Raw genomic sequence first — 18,873 nt, 5'->3', positions numbered from 1 at the left:
GCTGTTCGCCCTTGGCCAGCAGTGATGGCTCTGGGAGGGTGGGGAAGAGGGGGCCTCACAGGAGCTCCAGAGCGGCAAAAGATCCAAAAGAATACCTCCGTCACAGGGCGGAGGGCTGGATGCGGTCCTAGGATCGTGGGCCCTGGGCCCTGACACCTAGGAGCACTCCCTGTTCCAAGTGGGCCCAACGTGGTGGAGGCTCGGCTGGGGAACACCACAGCTGGGGAACACCTTGAGGTCTGCCACCAAAGCACCACCAGGAAGCAGCATCCCACCGCTTCTACCTCACTTCTGCTCGGGAGCTGGGGGAATGTTGAGGGTGAGCGACTTGGGGGTCCTGATCCGAGCCCTGCAGCACTGGGCTGGCGGTGCCCATTGGAAGCCAGCTGGCATGGCTGGGCCGGGCTCTTGTGGCAGCCATGCACCTCTGCCAGCATCTGCAGCCATACCACCCTGAATGCGCCTGATCTCGTCTGATCTCGGAAGCTTAGCAGGTTGGGGCCCATTTGGTACTTGGATGGGAGACCGCCTGGAAATACCAGTCGCTATAGGTTTTTTTTCTCTTTCATGTCTTTCTTTCTTTTCTACCTTCCTTTCTTCCCTTCTGTCTCTCCCTCTCTTCTTTCTATCTTTCTTTCTTTCCTTTCTCTCTTTTACCTTTCTTTCTTCTTTCTTCCCTTCTTTCTTTTCTTTTCTCTTTCTTTCTTTCTTTCTTCTTTCTTTTCTTTCTTTCTTTGTTTCTTTCCTTCTTTCTTTCCTTCCTTCTATTTTTCTTTCTTTTTTCTTTCTCTCTTTTTTCCTTCTTCTTTCTTTCCTTCTTTCTTTCTTTTCTGTCTTTCTCTCTCTTTCTTTATTTCGTCCTTCCTTCCTTCTGTCATTCCTTCCTTCCTTCCTTCCCTCCTTTCTTTCTTTCTTTCTTTCTTCTTTCTTTCTTTCTTTCTTTCTTTCTTTCTTTCTTTCTTTCTTTCTTTTCTCTTTCTTTCTTTCTTTCTTTCTTTCTTTCTTTCTTTCTTTCTTTCTTTCTTTCTTTCTTTCTTTTTCTTTCTTTCTTTCTTTCTTTCTTTTTTCTTCCAAACGGACTCCCACTCTGCCACCCAGGCTGGAGGGCAGTGGCACGATCTCAGCTTGCTGCAAGCTCCGCCTCCCATGTTCACGCCATTCTCCTGCCTCAGCCTCTCAAGCAGCTGGGACTACAGGGGCCTGCCATCACACCTGGCTCGTGTTTTGTAGTTTGAGTAGAGATGGGGTTTCACCGTGTAAGCCAGGCTGGTCTGGATCTCCTGACCTCATGATCCACACGTCTCGGCCTCCCAAAGTGCTGGGATTACAGGTGTGATCCACCAGTCGTGGCCTGCTGCAGGCTATTTTGGCTTTCGCCTTCACTCCCTTCCCCCTACTATCACCATGCTTCCCAAATTCCGCGACTTTGCTCCCCCTTTATTGCATCCCTACACCCCCTATGCACCCAGGGAATGCCTTCTGAGGGTGCGCCACCAAAGCACTACTGGGCAGCAGCATTCCACTGCTTCTGCCTATTCGCCGCCCCACCAGGAGCCTGGCTCCAGGCTGGGAGGGCAGGGGGCCGGATCCCAGAGGTGCAGGCCCAGTTGTTCTCATTGTGAGAAAAAGGCCACGCCACTGGGCCGCCTGTTCGCCCTTGGGCAGCCCTGATGGCTCTGGCTGGGTGGGGCAAGAGGGGGCCTCACAGGAGCTCCTGAGCCCCCAAGGATTCAAAAGAATACGTCCGCGACAGGGCGGAGGACCGGACAGGTTCCCAGGATCATTGGCCCTGGGCCCTGGCACCTGAGAGCACTCCCTGTTCCGAGTTGGCCAGACGTGGTGGAAGTTCGGCAGCTCGGGATCCAGGGGAAGGCTGTGGGCAAGTGGCTCGGGGATCCTGATACGAGCCTGGAGGCCCCGTGCTGGCTGTGCCACCTGGATGCCACTGGGCATGGCTGGGCGGGGCTCTTGTGGCAGCCAGGCGCGTTTGCCGGTGTCTAAGGTCATACCATCCTGGACCAGCGAGATCTCGTCTGATCTCAGAAGAGAAGCAGGGTCGGACCTGGTTAGTACTTGGATGGGAGACTGCCTGGGAATACTGGGTGCTGTGGGCTTTCTTTCTTTCTTCTTTCTTTCCTTCTTTCTTTCTTTTCTTTCTTTCTTTCTCTCTCTCTTTTTTCTTTATTTCTTTTCTTTCTTTCTCTTTCTTTCTTTCTTTCTTTCTTTCTTTCTTTCTTTCTTTCTTTCTTTCTTTCTTTCTTTCTTTCTTTCTTTCTTTCTTTCTTTCTTTCTTTCTTTCTTTCCCTCCCATCCTCCCTCTCTCTTTCTCTCTTTCTCTCTTTCTCTCTTTCTCTCTCTCTCTCTCTCTTTCTCTCTTTCTCTCTTTCTCTCTCTCTCTCTCTCTCTCTCTCTCTCTCTCTCTCTCTCTCTCTCTTTCTCTTTTCTCTCTTTCTCTCTTTCTCTTTCTTTTCTCTCTTTCTCTCTTTTCTCTCTTTCTCTCTTTCTTTCTTTCTTTCTTTCTTTTCTTTCTTTCTTTCTTTCTTTCTTTCTTTCTTTCTTTCTTTCTTTCTTTCTTTCTTTCTTTCTTTCTTTCTTTCTTTCTTTCTTTCTCTCTTCCAAACGGAGTCTTGCTCTGTCACCTAGGCTGGACTCTAGTGGCACAATCTCAGCTCACTGCAAGCTCCGCCTCCCGGGTTCACACCATGCTCCTGCCTCAGCATCCCGAGCAGCTGGGACTACACGTGCCCACCACCGTGCCTGGCTCATGTTTTGTACTTTTACTAGAGATGGGGTTTCACTGTGTAAGCCAGGCTGGTCTGGATCTCCTGACCTCGTGATCCACTTGACTCAGCCCCCCAAAGTGCTGGTATTACAGGCGTGGACCAACGCACCTGGCCAGCTGTAGGCTTTTTTGCTTCCCCCGTCCCTTACTTCCTGCTACTGTTGCCATTCTTCCCACACTCCCCTGACTCTTCTCCCCCTTTATCGCACCCCTACACCCCTGCCACAATCGGGGACCTCCTTTTAGGGGTGCACCACCAAAGCACCACCGGGCAGCAGCATTCAACTGCTTCTGCCAGCCTCCACTCTGCCAGGAGCCCGGCTTCAGACTGGGAGGGCAGGTGGCAGGACTGCAAAGGCGTAGGCCTCGGTGTTGGTGTTTTGAGAAAAAGGCCACGTGCTGCTGGGCCACCTGTTTGCCCATGGCCAGCCCTGATGGCTCTGGCTGGGTGGGGTAAGAGGGGGCCTCGCAGGATCTCCTGAGTTGCCAGTGATCCAGAAGAATACCTCCCCGACAGGACAGAGGACTGGACGGGTTCCCAGGAATGTGGACCCTGGGCCCTGATGCCTAGGAACACTCCCTGTTTCGAGCGGGCCCATTGTGGTTGAAGCACGGCAGCTCGGGAGCCGGGGGAAGGCCTCGGGCGAGGGGCTTGGGGTTCCCGATATGAGCCCAGAGGCCCAGGGCTGGCGGTGCCTGCTGGAAGCTGGCGGGCATGGCTATGCCGGGTTCTTGTGGTAGCAAGGTGCCTCTGCTGGCGTCTATGGCCATACCTCCCTGAACGCACCTGATCTCATTTGATCTCTCGAAGCTAAGCAGGGTAGGTCCTGGTTAGTACTTGGATGGGAGACCACCATAGAATACCGGGTCCTGTGGTCTTTTTTGCTTTCTTTCTTGTTTTTCTTTTCTACATTCCATTCTTCTGTTCTCTCTCTCTCTTCTTTCTTTTTTCTTTCCTTCTTTCTTTCTTTCTCTTTCTTTCTTTCTTTCTTTCTTTCTTTCTTTCTTTCTTTCTTTCTTTCTTTCTTTCTTTCTTTCTTTCTTTCTCTCTTTCTTCTATCTTTCCTTCTTTGTTCTTTTTCTTTCTTTTTTTCTCTCTCTTTCTTTCTATCTTTCTTTCCATCTTTCTTTCTTTCTTTTCTATCTTTCTCTCTTTCTACTTTCTTTCCTTTCTTTCTTTCTTTATTTATTTTTTCTCTAATTCGTTCTTTCTGTTCTCTCTCTTTCTTTTCTTTCTCTCTTTCTTCTTTCTTTCTTTTTTCTTTCCTTTCTTTGCTTCTTTCTCTTTCTTTTATCTTTCCTTCTTTCTTTTCTTTCTTTTTTCTCTCTCTTTCTTTCTTTCTTTGTTTCTTTCCATCTTTCTTTCTTTCCTTTCTGTCTTTCCTTCTCTCTTTCTACTTTCTTTCCTTCTTTCTTTTCTCTCTCTCTTTATTTATTCTTTCTCTATTTTTTCTTTTTTTCTCTTTCTTTTTCTTTCTCTCTTTCTTTCTTTCCTTCTATCTTTCTTTCTTCTTTCTTTCCTTCCTTCATCCTTTCTTTCTTTCCTTCTTTCTCTCTTTCTTTCTTTCTTTCTTTCCTTCCTTCCTTCCTTCCTTCCTTCCTTCCTTCCTTCCTTCCTTCCTTCCTTCCTTCCTTCCTTCCTTCCTTCTTTCTTTCTTTCTTTCTTTCTTTCTTTCTTTCTTTCTTTCTTTCTTTCTTTCTTTCTTTCTTTCTTTCTTTCTTTCTTTCTTTCTTTCTTTCTTTCTTTCTTTCTTTCTTTCTTTCCTTCTTTCTTTTTCTTCCAGACAATGTCTCACTCTGACACCTAGGGTGGAGTGCAGTGCTGCTATCTTGGCTCATGGGAAGCTCCGCCTTGCACATTCACGCCATTTTCCTGCCTCAGCCTCCCGAGCAGGGGGGACTACAGGCACCCACTGACACATCGGGCTCATGTTTTGTAATTTTAGTAGAGACGGGTTTTCACCATTTTTGCCAGGGTGGTCTGGATCTCCTGAATTCGTGATCCACCCTCCTCTGAATCTCAACGTGCTGTGGTTACAGGCGAGATTCACTGCGCCTGGCCTGCTGTAGTCTTTTGTGGTTTCCCCCCTCCCTCCCTTCCCCCTACTGTCACCATGCTTCCCAACCTTCCTGGACTCTGCTCCCACTTTACTGTAAGCCTACAACCCCGCTGTAGCTGGGGACGTCCTCTTGGGTGTCCGCCACGAAAGCACAACTGGGCTGCAGCCTCCCACCGCTTACTCCTCGCTGCCGCCATGCCAGGAGTCTGGGTCCATCGTGGGAGGTCAGGTGGCCAGACCACGAAGGCACAGGCACAGGTTCCCTGCTGTGCACGCTGCCTTCCCACTCCTGGAATGCCCAGGTGATTTAACGCACTCATCGAGCACCACTACAACCTTGCAAACATTGGGAAGGGCAGGTAGGGGCAGCGGGAGCCACACACACCAGCCAAGACCTCCGGTCCAGGACTCAGGGGCTGCTTTATCTGGGAGAAGGACATTGCTTTGCCAGTCACCAGGAAAACACTCCCTGTGCACCCAGATTCCATTGCCACCAACTTTGTGTAAACTCCAGTCCGGAGGACATGCCAGAGACCCAGGCCTCGGGCACTGTGGGCACGCCTGGTGCAACACCTCCTGCCAAATGGACAGGTGCACTGTGAAATTCTAGGGGCCCAATGCACCACACTAGGAGCACAGGAAGGTGCCAACAAAGGAAGGAGTCTAGAAACCCAACTCCAAACAAGCAATTAACCCAAGACAAAACCCGTCTCAGAGCTCCATTGCTCCTCTTGCATCAATGGCCTGGTCACCCTGTTTATCTCAACCCATGCTCCCTCCACCCTATCCCGGCCTGCTCAAAAGGGCCCTGCCTACCGGAGCAGGGTGGTCCCTCTCCATGGCTCTATCTCTCTCGCTCTCTATCTCCCTCCCCCTCTGTCTTCTGGGTTTCCCCTGCACCTCCCGCTATTTCTGTCAACTTCCACCTCAAGCTACTTCTGTGGCCTTCCCTCTGTCTCTCTCTGTCTCTCTCTCTTTCTCTGTCCCTCTCTCTTTCTCTGAATCTCAGTCTGTCTCTTTCCCTCTCCCCTTCCCCTGTTTCTCTTGATGGATGTCTCTCTCCCATCATCGGTTTCAATCTCTCCATCAATCTCTTCCTTGCTCTCCTTCAAGCCGTTTGTGTGTGCATGTATGTGTATGTGTGTGTGTCTGCGTGTGTGCTCGCACGTGAGTGAGTTCCTGTGTGCGAGCACCTGGATATGTCTGTGTGTGGGCCTGTGGATTTGCTCCTGGTAGTGGTGGGGTGTGTCTGGGTTTCTCTCAGCCCCTCTCGCTGGGGACCAGGCTGCGGGCTCTAGTGCCAGCCTGGGGCAAAGTAGGGCCATCCCAACCCCCAACCACCCATGCTCTCTTGCTCACCGGCTGGGTCTTGGTTGGGACAAGCAACCGTGTTGGGGGCGGTGTGAGAAAAAGGCCATGAGAGGCTGGGCCGGCTGTTCATCCTTCGCCAGCCCTGATGGCTCTGCGTGGGTGGAGCAAGAGGGGGCCTCGCAGGAGCTACTAAACTTTCAGGGATCTAGAATATCTCTGCCACAGGTTGTAGGATCAGACGGGGTCCCAGGATCATGGGCCCTGGGTCCTGAAGCCTCGTAACACTCCCTGTTCTGAGCGGGACCTACATGTTGGAAGCTTGGCAGCTTGGAAGCCATGGGAAGGCCATGGTCGAGCAGCTCTGCTGTGCTGATATGATCCCGGTGGCCCCGGGCAGGCGGTGCCGGCTACAAGCAGGCGGGCATGGCTGGGCTGGGCTCTTGTTGCAGCCAGGCGCCTCTGCTGGCATCCATGGCCACACCAACTTGAATGCACTTGAACTCCTCTGATCTTGGAAGCTAAGCAGGGTCGGGCCTGGTTAGTATGTGGATGGGAGGCCGCCTGGCAATACCGGTTTCTGAAGTCTTTTTTGCTTCCTTTCTTGTCTTTCTTTCTTTTCTACCTTCCTTTCTTCCCTTCTCTCTCTTCTTTCTTTCTTTTCTCTTTCTTTCTTCCTTCCTTCCTTTCTCTCTTTTGTTCTTTCTTTCTTTCTTTTCTTTCTTTCTTTCTTCTTTCCTTCTTTCTTTCTCTCTTTGTTTCTTCTTTCTTTCCTTCTTTCTTTCTTTTCTTTCTTTCTTTCTATCTTTCTCTCTTTTTTTCTCTCTCTCTTTCTTTCTCTCTCTTTCTTTCTTTCTTTCTTTCTTTCTTTCTTTCTTTCTTTCTTTCTTTCTTTCTTTCTTTCTTTCTTTCTTTCTTTCTTTCTTTTTCTTTCTATCTCTCTTTCTGTCTCTCCCTTCCTTCCTTCCTTCCTTCCTTCCTTCCTTCCTTCCTTCCTTCCTTCCTTCCTTCCTTCCTTCCTTCCTCTCTTTCTGTCTGTCTTGCTTGCTTTCTTCGTTGCTGTGGATTTGCTCCTGGTGGCAGTGGGGTGTGTCTGCGTTTATCCGAACCCCTCTCTCTGGGGATCAAGCTGCCGGCTCTAGTGTCAGCTCCGGGCAAAGCAGGGCTATCTCCCAAACCCCCACCCCCCACATCATCTTGCCCACTGGCCGGGTCTTGGTTAGGCCAAGCCACCATGTTGAGGTCATTGTGAGAAAAGAGCTCAGTGTGGCTTGTCTGGATGTTCGTCCTTTGCCAGCTTAGTCGGCTCTGGGTGGGTGGAGCAAGAGGGGGCCTTGCAGGAGCTCCAGAGCGGCCAGGGATCCAAAAGAATACCTCCGCAACAGGGTGGAGGACCGGACGGGGTCCCAGGATCGTGGGCCTTGGGCCCTGATGCCTCAGAGCACTCAATGTTCTGAGCGGGCCAGACGTGGTGGAAGCTCAGCAGCTCAGGAGTGGGATAAGTCTGAAAGTGAGCGGCCCAGGGGTCCCGATCCGAGCCCAGCGGCCCCAGGCTGGTGGTGCCAGCTGGAAGCAGGTGGGCATGGCTGCGCTGGGCTCTTGGGGCACCCAGGGGCCTCTGCCCACGTCTATGGCCATACCACCCTGAACGCGCCCGATCTCATCTGATCTTGGAAGCTAAGCAGGGTTGGGACTGGTTAGTACTTGGATAGCAGACCGCGTGGGAATACCGGGTGCTGTAGGGTTTTTTGCTTTCTTTCTTGTCTTTCTTTCCTTTCTACCTTCCTTTCTTTCCTTCTCTCTCTCTCCCTTCTTGCTTTTTCTTTCTTATCTTTCTTTCTCTCTATCTTTCCTTCTTTGTTTCCTCTTTCTTTCCTGTTTTCTTTCTCTTTCTTTCTTTCCTTCCTTCTTTCTTTCTTTTCTTTCTCTCTCTTTCTTTGTTTTTCTTTCTTTGTTCCTTCCTTCCTTCCTTTCTCTCTTTCTTTCTTTCTTTCCTTCCCTCCCTCCCTCCCTCTTTCTTTCTTTCTTTCCTTCCCTCCCTTCCTCCCTCCCTCCCTCTTTCTTTCTTTCCCTCCCTTCCTCCCTTCCTCCCTCCCTCCCTCTTTCTTTCTTTCTTTCTTTCTTTCTTTCTTTCTTTCTTTCTTTCTTTCTTTCTTTCTTTCTTTCTTTCTTTCTTTCTCTCTCTCTCTCTCTCTCTCTCTCTCTCTCTTCTTTCTTTTCTTTCTTTCTTTCTTTCTTTCTTTCTTTCTTTCTTTCTTTCTTTCTTTCTTTCTTTCTTTCTTTCTTTCTTTCCTTCCCTCCCTTTCTCCCTTCCTCCCTCCCTCCCTCTTTCTTTCTTTCTTTCTCTCTCTCTCTCTCTCTCTCTTCTTTCTTTCTTTTCTTTCTTTCTTTCTTTCTTTCTTTTTCTTTTTCTTTCTTTCTTTCTTTCTTTCTTTCTTTCTTTCTTTCTTTCTTTCTTTCTTTCTTTCTTTCTTTCTTTCTTTCTTTCCTTTTCTTCCAGACAGTGTCTCGCTCTGTCACCCAGGTAAGAGTGCAGTGGTGTGATCTCGGCTCAATGCAAGCTCTGAGTCCTGGGTTCTCGCCTTTCTGCTGCCTCCATTTCCCAAGCAGCTAGGACTACAGGCACTCGCCACCATACCCAGCTCATGCTTTGTAGTTTTAGTACAGACGGGGTTTCACCATGTTAGCCATGCTAGTCTGGATCTCCTGACCTCGTAATCCACCCAAATCGGTCTCCAAAAGTGCTGAGATTACAGATGTGATCCACCGTGCCTGGCCTGCTACAGCAGGCTTTTGTGACTTCCCCCCTCCCTCCCTTCCCCCTACTGTCAACATGCTTCCCAACTTCCCCTGACTTTGCTTCCCCTTTATTGCCTGCCTACAACCCGCCACAGCCTGTTACCTCCTCCTGGGGGTCCGTCACCAAAGCACCACCGAGCTGCAGGACCCCACCTCTTCCACCTCGCTGCCGCTCCACCAGAAGCCCGGCTCCAGCCCGTGAGGGCAGTGGGCTGGACCTCAAAGGCGCGGATGCGGGTTCCCTGCTGTTGGCAATGCCTTCCCACTCCTGGAATGCGCAGGTGATTCAATCCACTCATTGGACCCCACTACAACTGTCCAAACCATTTAAAGGGGCCGGCAGAAGTAGCGGGTGCCACACACGCCAGCCAAGACCTCTGCTCCAGAATGCAGGGCCTGCTTTATCCGGGGGAAGGACATTGCTACGTCAGTCACCAGGAGAACAGTCCCTGTTCACCCGATTCCCATTGCCAACAAGCTCGTTTAAACTAAAGTCCTGAGGACTCGCCAGAGACCCAGGCTTCAGGCCCCTGGGCACACCCGGTGCCATGGCTCTCTCCAAATGGGCGGGGGCACTCTGCAAATCATGGGGCCCTCTGCACCATGCCAAGAGCTCAGGGAGGTGCCAACAAAAGAAGGAGACTATGAAACCCACCTCCAAAGCAAGCAATTAATCCAAGACAAAATTGGTCTCAGTGCTCCATTACTCCTCTCACATAGACGACCTGGCCACCCTGTTCTGGCTCAGCCCAATCCCCCTCCACCCTATCCCGGCCTGCTCAAAAGGGCCCTGGCTAACAGAGCATGGCACTTCCACTCCAAGGCTCTATCGCTCTTGCTCTCTAGCTTCCTCCCCCCTCTCTTCTGTGTTTGCCCCTGCACCTTGCGCTCCTTCTGTCGCTTTCCCTCTGTCTCTCTGTCTCTCTCTCTTTCCCTGTCAATCTCTCTTTCTCTGATTCTCTGTCTGTCTCTTTCCCTCTCCCACTCCCCTGTCTCTCTCAATCGCTGTCTCACTCCCTCCCTCGGTTTCAATCTCTCCATCCATGTCTTCCTTGCTCTCCCTAAAGACGTTTGTGTGAGCATGCATTTTTGTATGTGTTTGTGTGTGTGTATGTGTCTGAGTGCACACGCCCATTTGTGTGTTCTTGCACTCGAGCACCTGGGTGTGTTTGTGTGTGGGGCTGTGGATTTCCTACTGGTGGCGATGGGGTGTGTCTGCATTTCTCTCAGCCGCTCTCGCCTGGGATCAGGCTGCTGGCTGGAGTGCCAGCCTGGGGCCAAGCAGGGCCATACTGCAACCGCCAACCCCCAACGCTGTCTTGCCCACCGTCCAGGACTTGTTGGGGAAGTGCGACCGTGGTGGCGGTGTTGTGAGAAAAAGTCCACGTGCCGCTGGGCCAGCTGTTCCCCCTTGGCCAGCCCTGACAGCTCTGACTAGGAGGGGCAAGAGGGGGCCACGCAGGAGCTCCTGAGCGACCATGGATCCCAAAGAATACCTATGCGACAGGGTGGAGGACTGGGCGGCATCCCAGGATCAGGGTCCCTGGGCCCTGATGCCTCGGAGCACTCCCTGTTCTGAGCAGGCTCTATATGGTGGAAGGTCGGGAGCTCTGGAGCTGGGGGAAAACCACAGGTGAGCGGCTTGGGGGTCCCGATCGAAGCCCAGCAGCCCTGGACTGGCAGTGTTGGCTGGAAGCTGGCGGGAGTGGCTGGGCCGGGCTCTTGGGGCAACCAGGCTCCTCTGCTGGCATCTACAACCATACCACCCTGAGCACGCCCAATCTTGTCTGCTCTTGGAAGTTTAGCAGGGTTGGGCCGTTTAGTTCTTGGATGGGAGACTGCCTGTTAATACCGGCCGCTGAAGGCTTTTTTGCTTTCTTTCATTTCTTTCTTCCTTTCTTCCCTTCTCTCTCTCTTCTTTCTCTCTTTTTTCTTTCTTGTCTTCTTTCTTTGTTTTCTTTCTCTCTTTGTTTAATTCTTTCTTTCGCCCTTCCTTTCTTCCTTCCTTTCTTTCTTTTCTTTCATTCTTTCTAGCTCTTTCTTTCTCTTTCTTTCTTTCGTTCTTTTATTCTTTTGTTCTTTCTTCTTTCTCACCTTCTTTTTCTTTCTTTCTTTCTTTCTTTCTTTCTTTCTTTCTTTCTTTCTTTCTTTCATTCTTTCTTCTTTCTCTCCTTCTTTTTCTTTCTTTCTTTCTCTTTCTCTATTTCTTTTGTTTGTTTCTTTGTTTCCCTTTCTTTCTTCTTTCTTTCCTTCTTTCTTTCTTTTCTTTTTTTCTTTCTTTCTTTCTTTCTTTCTTTCTTTCTTTCTTTCTTTCTTTCTTTCTTTCTTTCCTTCCTTCCTTCCTTCCTTCCTTCCTTCCTTCCTTCCTTCCTTCCTTCCTTCCTTTTCTTTTCTTTCTTTCTTTCTTTCTTTTTCTTTCTTTCTTTCTTTCTTTCTTTCTTTCTTTCTTTCTTTCTTTCTTTCTTTCTTTCTTTCTTCTTCCTTTCTTCCTTTCTTTCTTTTTTCTTCCAGATGGAGTATGGCTCTGTCACACAGCCTGGAGTGCAGTGGTGCAATCTCACCTCACTAAAAGCTTGGCCTCCTGGGTTCACGCCATTCTCCTGCCTCAGCCTCCGAAGAAGTGGGGACTACAGGCCCCCATCACCACACCAGGCTCATGTTTTTTTGTTTTAGTAGAGACGGGGCTTCACCCTGTTAGCCAGACTGCTCTGGATCTCGTGACCTCATGATCCACCCTCCTGAGAATCCCAACGTGTGGTGGTTACAAGTGTGATCCACTGCGCACGGCCTGCTGTAGTCTTTCGTGACTCCCCCCTCCCTCTTTTCCCCCTACTGTCGCCATGCTTTCCAACCACCCCGAATTCTGCTCTCACTTTATTGCCCGCCTACACCCCCGCCGCAGCCAAGGACGTCCTCTTCGTGATCCGTCACAAAAGCACAACTGGGCAGCAGCTTCCCACAGCTTCCACCTTGCTGCCACCATGCCAGGAGCCCGGTTACATCCCGGGAGGGCAGGGGGCCGGACCATAAAAGCGCAGATGCAGGTGCCCTGCCGTTCACGCTGCCTTCCTGCTCCAAGAACCCCCAGGTGATTCAATGCACTCATCGGACGCCACTGCAATCTTTCAAACCGGGGGAAGGGACGGGCAGGGGCAGCGGGTGCCACACATGCCAGCGAAGACCTCCGCTCCAGAATGCAGGGGCCGCTTTATCCCGGGGAAAGACATTGCTTCACCAGCCACCAGGAAAACAGTCTCTGTGCACATGGATTCCATTACCATCAACTTCGTGTAAACTCCAGTCCCGAGGACATGCCAGAGAACCAGGCCTCGGGTACTGTGGGCGCGCCCGGTTCCAGGGCTCCTGCCAAATGGACAGGGCACTCTGCAAACCTAGGGGCCCAACGCACCACACTAGGGACACAGGGAGGTGCCAACAATGGAAGGAGCATACTAAACCCACCACCAAAGCAAGCAATTAACCCAAGATAAAACCCATCTCAGTGCTCCATTGTTCCTCTTGCATAGACGGCCTGGTCACCCTGTTGTGGCCCAGCCAATGTACCCGCCACCCTATGCCGGCCTGCTCAAAACGGCCCTGCCTACCGGAGCAGGGCGCTCCCTCTCCAAGGTTCTATTGCTCTTGCTCTGTAGCTCCCTCGCCCTCTATCTTCTTGGTTTGTCCCTGCACCTCACACTCCTTCTGTTGCCTTCCCTCTGTCTCTCTGTGTCTCACTCTTTCTCTGTCCCTCTTTCTCTGCCTCTCTGTCTGTCTCTTTCCCTGTCCCCTTCCCCTGTGTCTCTCGATGGCTGTCTCTCTCCCTCCCTCGGTTTGAATCTCTCCACCCATCTCTTTCTTGCTCTCCTTCAAGCCGTTTGCATGTGCGTGTATGTGTGTGTGTTTGTGTGTCTGTGTCTGTGTGTGTTTGCACGCGTGTGTGTGGGTTCCTGCGCGTGAGCGCTCAAGTGGGTCTGTGTGTGAGGCTTTGGATTTTCTCCTGGTGGTGGTGGGGTGTGAGTGGGTTTCTCTCAGCAACTCTTTCTGGGGATTATGCTGCCGACTCTAGTGCTAGCCTGGGAAAAAGCAAGGCCATCCCCCAACTCTCAACCCCCCACACCCTCTTGCCCACCGGCTGGGTCTTGGTTGGGAAAAGCGACCGTGGTGGGGGCTTTGTGAAAAAAAAAACCAAGTGCGGCTTTGCCAGCTGTTGGCTCTTGGCCAGCACTGAGGGCTCTGGGTTGGTGGATCAAGAGGGGGTCTCGCAGGAGCTGCTGAGTGGGCTGGGATCCAAAAGAATATCTCCGTGACAGGGCTGAGGATGGGATGGGGTCCCAGGATCCTTTGCCCTGGGCCCTGACACTTCGGAGCACTCCCAGTTCTGAGCGGGCCTGATGTGGAAGCTTGGAATCTCAGGAGCCAGGGGAAGGCCTCAAGTGAGCAGCTCGGAGGTCCCAATTGGAGCCTGGCGGCACAGGGCTGGTGGTGCCAGCTGGAAGCTGGCGGGCATGGTTGGGTGGGGCTCTTGGGGCAGCCAGGTGCCTCTGCTTGTGTCTATGGTCATACCACCCTGAACGTACCTTGTCTCGGAAGGTAAGCAGGGTTGGGCCTGGTTAGTACTTGGATGGGAGACCACCTGGGAATACCGGGTGCTGTAGGCTTTTTTGCTTTTTTTCTGTCTTTCTTGTCCACCTTCCTTTGTTCCTTTCTTGCTCTCTCTCTTCTTTTTTGCTTTCTTTCTTCTTTCTTTTCTTTCTTTCCTTCTTTCTTCTCTCTTTCTCTCTTTCTCTTTCTTTCTTTCTTTCTTTCTTTCTTTCTTTCTTTCTTTCTTTCTTTCTTTCTTTCTTTCTTTCTCTCTCTCTCTCTCTCTCTCTCTTTCTTTCTTTCTTTCTTTCTTTCTTTCTTTCTTTCTTTCTTTCTTTCTTTCTTTCTTTCTTTCTTTCTTTCTTTCTCTCTCTCTCTCTCTTCTTCTTTCTTTCATTCTTTCTTTCTTTCTCTCTCTCTCTGGCTCTTTCCTTCTTTTTCTTCCACACAGAGTCTCGCTGTCACCCAGGCTGAAGTGCAGTGGCGGGATCTCAGCTCACTGCAAGCTCTGCCTCCCAGGTTCACGCCATTCTCCTGCCTCAGCCTCCTGAGCAGCTGGGACTACATGCACCTGCCACCACGCCCAGCTCATGTTTTGCAATTTTAGTAGAGACGGGGTTTCACCGTGTTAGCCAGGATGGTCTGGATCTCCTGACTTCGTGATCTACACAACTTGGCCCCCTAAACTTCTGGGCTTACATTTGTGATCCACCCTGCCCAGCCTGCTGTAGGCTTTTGTGGCTTTACCCACTCTCTCCCTTCCCCTATTATCGCCATGCTTCCCAACCTCCTCTGACTCTGCTCCCCCTTTATCGCGCCCCTACAACCATGATACACCCAGGGAACTCCCTCTGGCGGTGCGCCACCAAAGTGCCATCAGGCAGCAGCATTCCTCCACTTCTGCCTAGCTGCCACCCCGCCAGGAGCCTGGCTGCAGCCTGGGAGGGCAAGGGGTCAGACCCCAAAGGCACAGGCCTGGGTGTTGGCATTGTGAGAAAAATTCCATGTGCCACTGTGCCGCCTGTTCGCCCTTGGCCAGCTGTGACGGCTTTGGTGTGTGGGGCAAGATGGGGACTCACAGGAGCTCCTGAGCCACCAGGGATCCAAAAGAATACCTCTGCGACAGGGCGGAGGACCGGAGGGGGTCCCAGGATCGTGAGCCCTGGGCCCTGATGCCTCGGAGCACTCTCTATTCCGAGCAGGATGGACGTGGTGGAAGCTCAGGAGCTCTGGAGCCAGGGCTTTTTTGTCTTTCTCTTTGTCTTTCTCTTTCTTTCTTTGTCTCTTTTCTTTCTTTTCTTTGTCTTTCTTTTCTTTGTCTCTCTCTTTCTTTCTTTATTTGTTCTTTCCTTCTTTCTTTTCTTTCTCTTTCTTTCTTCTTTCTTTCCCATTTCCTTTTCTTTCTCTCTCTTTCTCTTTCTTTCTTTCTCTCTTTCTTTTCTTTTCTTTCTTTCTTTCTTTCTTTCTTTCTTTCTTTCTTTCTTTCTTTCTTTCTTTCTTTCTTTCTTTCTTTCTTTCTTTCTTTCTTTCTTTCTTTCTTTCTTTCTTTCTTTCTTTCTTCTTCCTTTCTTCCTTTCTTTCCTTTCTTTCCTTTCTTTCTTTCCTCTTTCTTTCTTTTTCTTCCAGATGGAGTCTCACTCTATCACCCAGGGTGGAGTGCAGTAGCATGATCTCAGCTCACTTCAAGCTCCGTCTCCCTGGTTCATGCCATTCTCCTGCCTCAGCTACCCGAGCAGTGGGGACTACAGGTGCCCGCCACCACGCCGCGCTCATGTTTTGTAGTTTTAATAGAGACGGGGTTTCACCGTGTTACCCAGGCTGGTCTGGATCTCCTGACCTCGTGATCCACCCTCCCCAGAATCCCAACGTGCTGTGGTTACAGCCGTGAACCACCGAGCCCAGCCTGCTGTAGTCTTTTGTGGCTTCGACCATTCCTCCCTTCCCCCTACTGTTGCCATGCTTCCCAACTTCCCTGGACTCAGCTTCTACTTTATCGCCCACCTACAAAACCGTCGCATCCGGGGACGTTCTCTTGAGGGTCCACCAACAAAGCACAGCTGGGCAGCAGCCTCCCACCACTTCTGCCTTGCCACCGCCATGCCAGGAGCCCAGGTCCATCCCGGGAGGTCACGGGGCCAGTCCATAAAGGTGCAGGCGCAGGTTCCCTGACATTCTCGCTGCCTTCCCATTCTCGGAAGGCCTAGGTGATTCAACGAACTCATCAGGAGCCTCCACAACCTTCCAAACAGGGGGAAGGGGCGGGCAGGGGCAGCGGGTGCCACATACGCCAGCCAAGACCTCCTCTCCGGAACACAGAGGCCACTTTATCCGGGGAAAGGACATTACTTGCCAGCCTCCAAGAAAACAGTCCCTGTGCACCCAGATTCCATTGCCACCAACTTTTTGTAAACTCCAGTCCCGAGGTCACGCCAGAGACTCAGGCCTCAGGCACCTTGGGGATGACTGGTGCCATGGCTCCTGCAAAATGGACCGGCGAACTCTGCAAATCTAGGGGCCCAACGCACCGCACCAGGAGCACAGGGAGGTGCCAACAAAGGAAGAAGTCTATAAACCCCACCTCCAAAGCAAGCAATTAACCAAAGACAAAACCAGTCTCAGTGCTCCATTGCTCCTCTTGCATGGATGGCCTGGTCACCTTGTTCTGGCCCAGCCCATGCCCCGTCCACCCTATCCCAGCCTGCTCGAAAGGTCATTGTCTATCAGAACAGGGCGCTCCCTCTCCATGGCTCTATTGCTCTCACTCTCTCTGTCCCTCCCTCGCTATCTTCTGGGTTTCCCCTGCACTTCTTGCTATTTCTGTCACCTTCCCTCTATCTCTTTGTCTCTCTCTCATTCTCTGTCCCTCTCTCTTTCTCTGAATCTCAGTCTGCCTCTTTCCCTCTCCCCTTACCCTGTTTCTCTTGATGGATGTCTCTCTCCCACCATTGGTTTCAATCTCTCCATCCATCTCTTCCTTGCTCTCCTTCAATCTGTTTCTGTGTGTATGCATGTGTGTGTGTGCGCGTGTGCCCGTGTGTGGGTTCCAATGTGTGAGCACCCAGGTGTGTCTGTGTGGGGCTGTGGATTTGCTCCTGGTGGTGGTGGGGTATGTCTGGGTTTCTCTTAGCCCCTCTCGTGGGGGATCAGGCTGCCTGCTCTAGTGCCATCCCAGGGAAAAGCAGGGCCATCCCCCATCCTCCAATGCCCCAGAGCCAAGGGCCTCTGCTGGCGTCTATGGCCATACCACCCTGAAGGCGCCTGATCTTGTCTGATCTCAGAAGCTAAGCAGGGTCGGGTCTGGTTAGTACTTGGATAGGAGACAGCCTGGGAATACTGGGTGCTACAGGCTTTCTTGTCTTTCTTTCTTTTCTACTCTTCTTTCTTGCCTTCTCTCACTCTTCTTTCTTTCTTTCTCTCATTCTTTCTTTCTTTCCTTCTTTCTTTTCTTTCTTTCTTTCTTTCTTTCTTTCTTTCTTTCTTTCTTTCTTTCTTTCTTTCTTTCTTTCTTTCTTTCTTTCTTTCTTTCTTTCTTTCTTTCTTTCTTTCTTTCTGTGTGTCTTTCTCTTTCTTTCTTTCTGTCTTTCTTTCTTACTCTCTTTTTCTTCCAGACAGAGTCTCGGTCTCTCACCCAGGCTGGAGTGCAGTGGCGCAATTTCATCTCACTGCAAGCTCCGAGTCCCGGGTTCACCCCATTCTCCTGCCTCAGCCTCCTGAGCAGCTGGAACTGCAGGCACCCACCACCACGCCAGGCTCATGATTTGTAGTTGTAGCAGAGACTGGGTTTCACCATGTTAGCCAGGCTGGTCTGGATCTCCTGACCTCGTGATACACCCGCCTCAGCCTCCCAAAGTGCTGGGTTTCCAGGCGTGATCCACCAGTCCCGGCCTACTGTAGGCTATTTTGGCTTCCCCCCTCACTCCTTTCCCCATACTCTCGCCATGCTTCCCAACCTTCCCTGACTCTGCCCCTGCTTGATCGTCCACCTACACCCCCACCACAGCTGGGGAGCTACTCTTGGGGGTCCGCCACCATAGCACCACCGGGGAGCAGCATCCCACTGCTTCTGCCTCACTGCCGCCCTGCCAGGAGCCCGGCTCCAGGCTGGGAGGGCAGGGGGCTAGACCCCAAAGGCACAGGCACGGGTTACCTGCGGTTCGAGGTGCCTTCCCACTCCCAGAACGCCCAGGCGATTCAATCCACTCATCGGGCGCTGCTGCAAATTTGCAAACTGGGGCAAGGGGCAGGCAGGGTCAGCGGGAGCCACACACTCCTGCCAAGACCTCGGCTCCAGAATGCAGGGGCTGCTTTATCCAGGGGAAGGACATTGCTTCTCCAGTCGCAAGGAAAACAGTCCCTGTGTACCTGGATTCCCGTTGCCACCGAATTCTTGTACACTCCAGTCCTGAGGACAAGCCAGAGACCCAGGCCTCGGGCCACGTGGGCACGCCCAGTGCCATGGCTCCCGCGAAACAGGCCGGGACACTCTGAAAATCAAGTGGCCCACCGCACCACACCAACAGCACAGGGAGGTGACAACAAGGAACGAGCCTACGAAACCCACATCCAAAGCAAGCAATTAATCCAAGAGGAAATCCGTCTCAGCACTCCGTGTTGCTCCTCTTGCATGGACGGCCTGGCCACCCTGTTCTGGCAGAGCCCAAGTCCCCTCCACCCTATCCTGTCCTGCTCAGAAGTGCCCTGCCTACCAGAGCAGGGTGGTGTCTCTCCAAGGCTCTATCACTCTTGCTCTCTAGCTACCTCCCCCTCTCTCTTCTGGGTTTGCCCCTGCACATTGTGCTACTTCTTTCTCCTTCCCTCTATATCTCTCTTTCTCTTTCTCTGCCTCTCTGTCTGTCTCTTTCCCTCTCCCCCTCTCCTGTCTCTCTTGATCGGTGTCCCTCTCCCTCCCTAAGTTTCAATCTCTCCATCCATCTGTTCCTTACTCTCCTTTAAGCCATTTGTGTGGGCATTCATGTCTGTGTTTGTGTGTGTGTGTGTGTGGGTGTGTGTTTCTGTGAGTGTGCATGTGCGTGCGTTGGTTCCCGTGTGCGAGCGCTCAGGTGTGTCTGTGTGTGGGGCTGTGGATTTGCTTCTGGGGGTGGTGGGGTTTGTCTGGGTTTCTCTGGACCCCTCTTGCTGGGGATCAGGCTGCTGGCTCTTGTGCCAGCTCTGGGGAAATCAGGGCCATCTCCCAACGCCCAACCCCCCATGCCCTCTTGCCCACCGGCCGGGTCTTGTTCGGGACAAGCCTCCATGGTGGGGGCATTCTGAGAAAAGAGCCAGGCGTGGCTTGTCCAGCTGTTCGTCCTTGGCCAGGTCAGAAGGCTCTGGGTGGTTGGGGCA

General features: G+C 51.6%; 6 pseudogenes; all 6 read left to right on the top strand.

Moving 5' to 3' along the window:
- Nucleotides 1-435: 435 nt before the first annotated feature.
- Nucleotides 436-554, top strand: LOC126944014 (uncharacterized; annotated as a pseudogene).
- A 1,441-nt stretch (nt 555-1,995) lies between these two features.
- Nucleotides 1,996-2,114, top strand: LOC126943970 (uncharacterized; annotated as a pseudogene).
- Nucleotides 2,115-3,541: 1,427 nt separating this feature from the next.
- LOC126945133 (uncharacterized) lies at nt 3,542-3,661 on the top strand (annotated as a pseudogene).
- A 4,115-nt stretch (nt 3,662-7,776) lies between these two features.
- On the top strand, nt 7,777-7,895 carry LOC126944430 (uncharacterized; annotated as a pseudogene).
- Nucleotides 7,896-13,498: 5,603 nt separating this feature from the next.
- On the top strand, nt 13,499-13,607 carry LOC126945673 (uncharacterized; annotated as a pseudogene).
- A 3,153-nt stretch (nt 13,608-16,760) lies between these two features.
- On the top strand, nt 16,761-16,879 carry LOC126944606 (uncharacterized; annotated as a pseudogene).
- The last annotated feature ends 1,994 nt before the right edge of the window (nt 16,880-18,873 follow it).

Source organism: Macaca thibetana, chromosome 1 (assembly GCF_024542745.1).
Source record: "Macaca thibetana thibetana isolate TM-01 chromosome 1, ASM2454274v1, whole genome shotgun sequence".
Taxonomy (NCBI): Eukaryota; Metazoa; Chordata; class Mammalia; order Primates; family Cercopithecidae; genus Macaca; species Macaca thibetana.
This window is presented reverse-complemented; position numbering and strand designations above follow the sequence as displayed.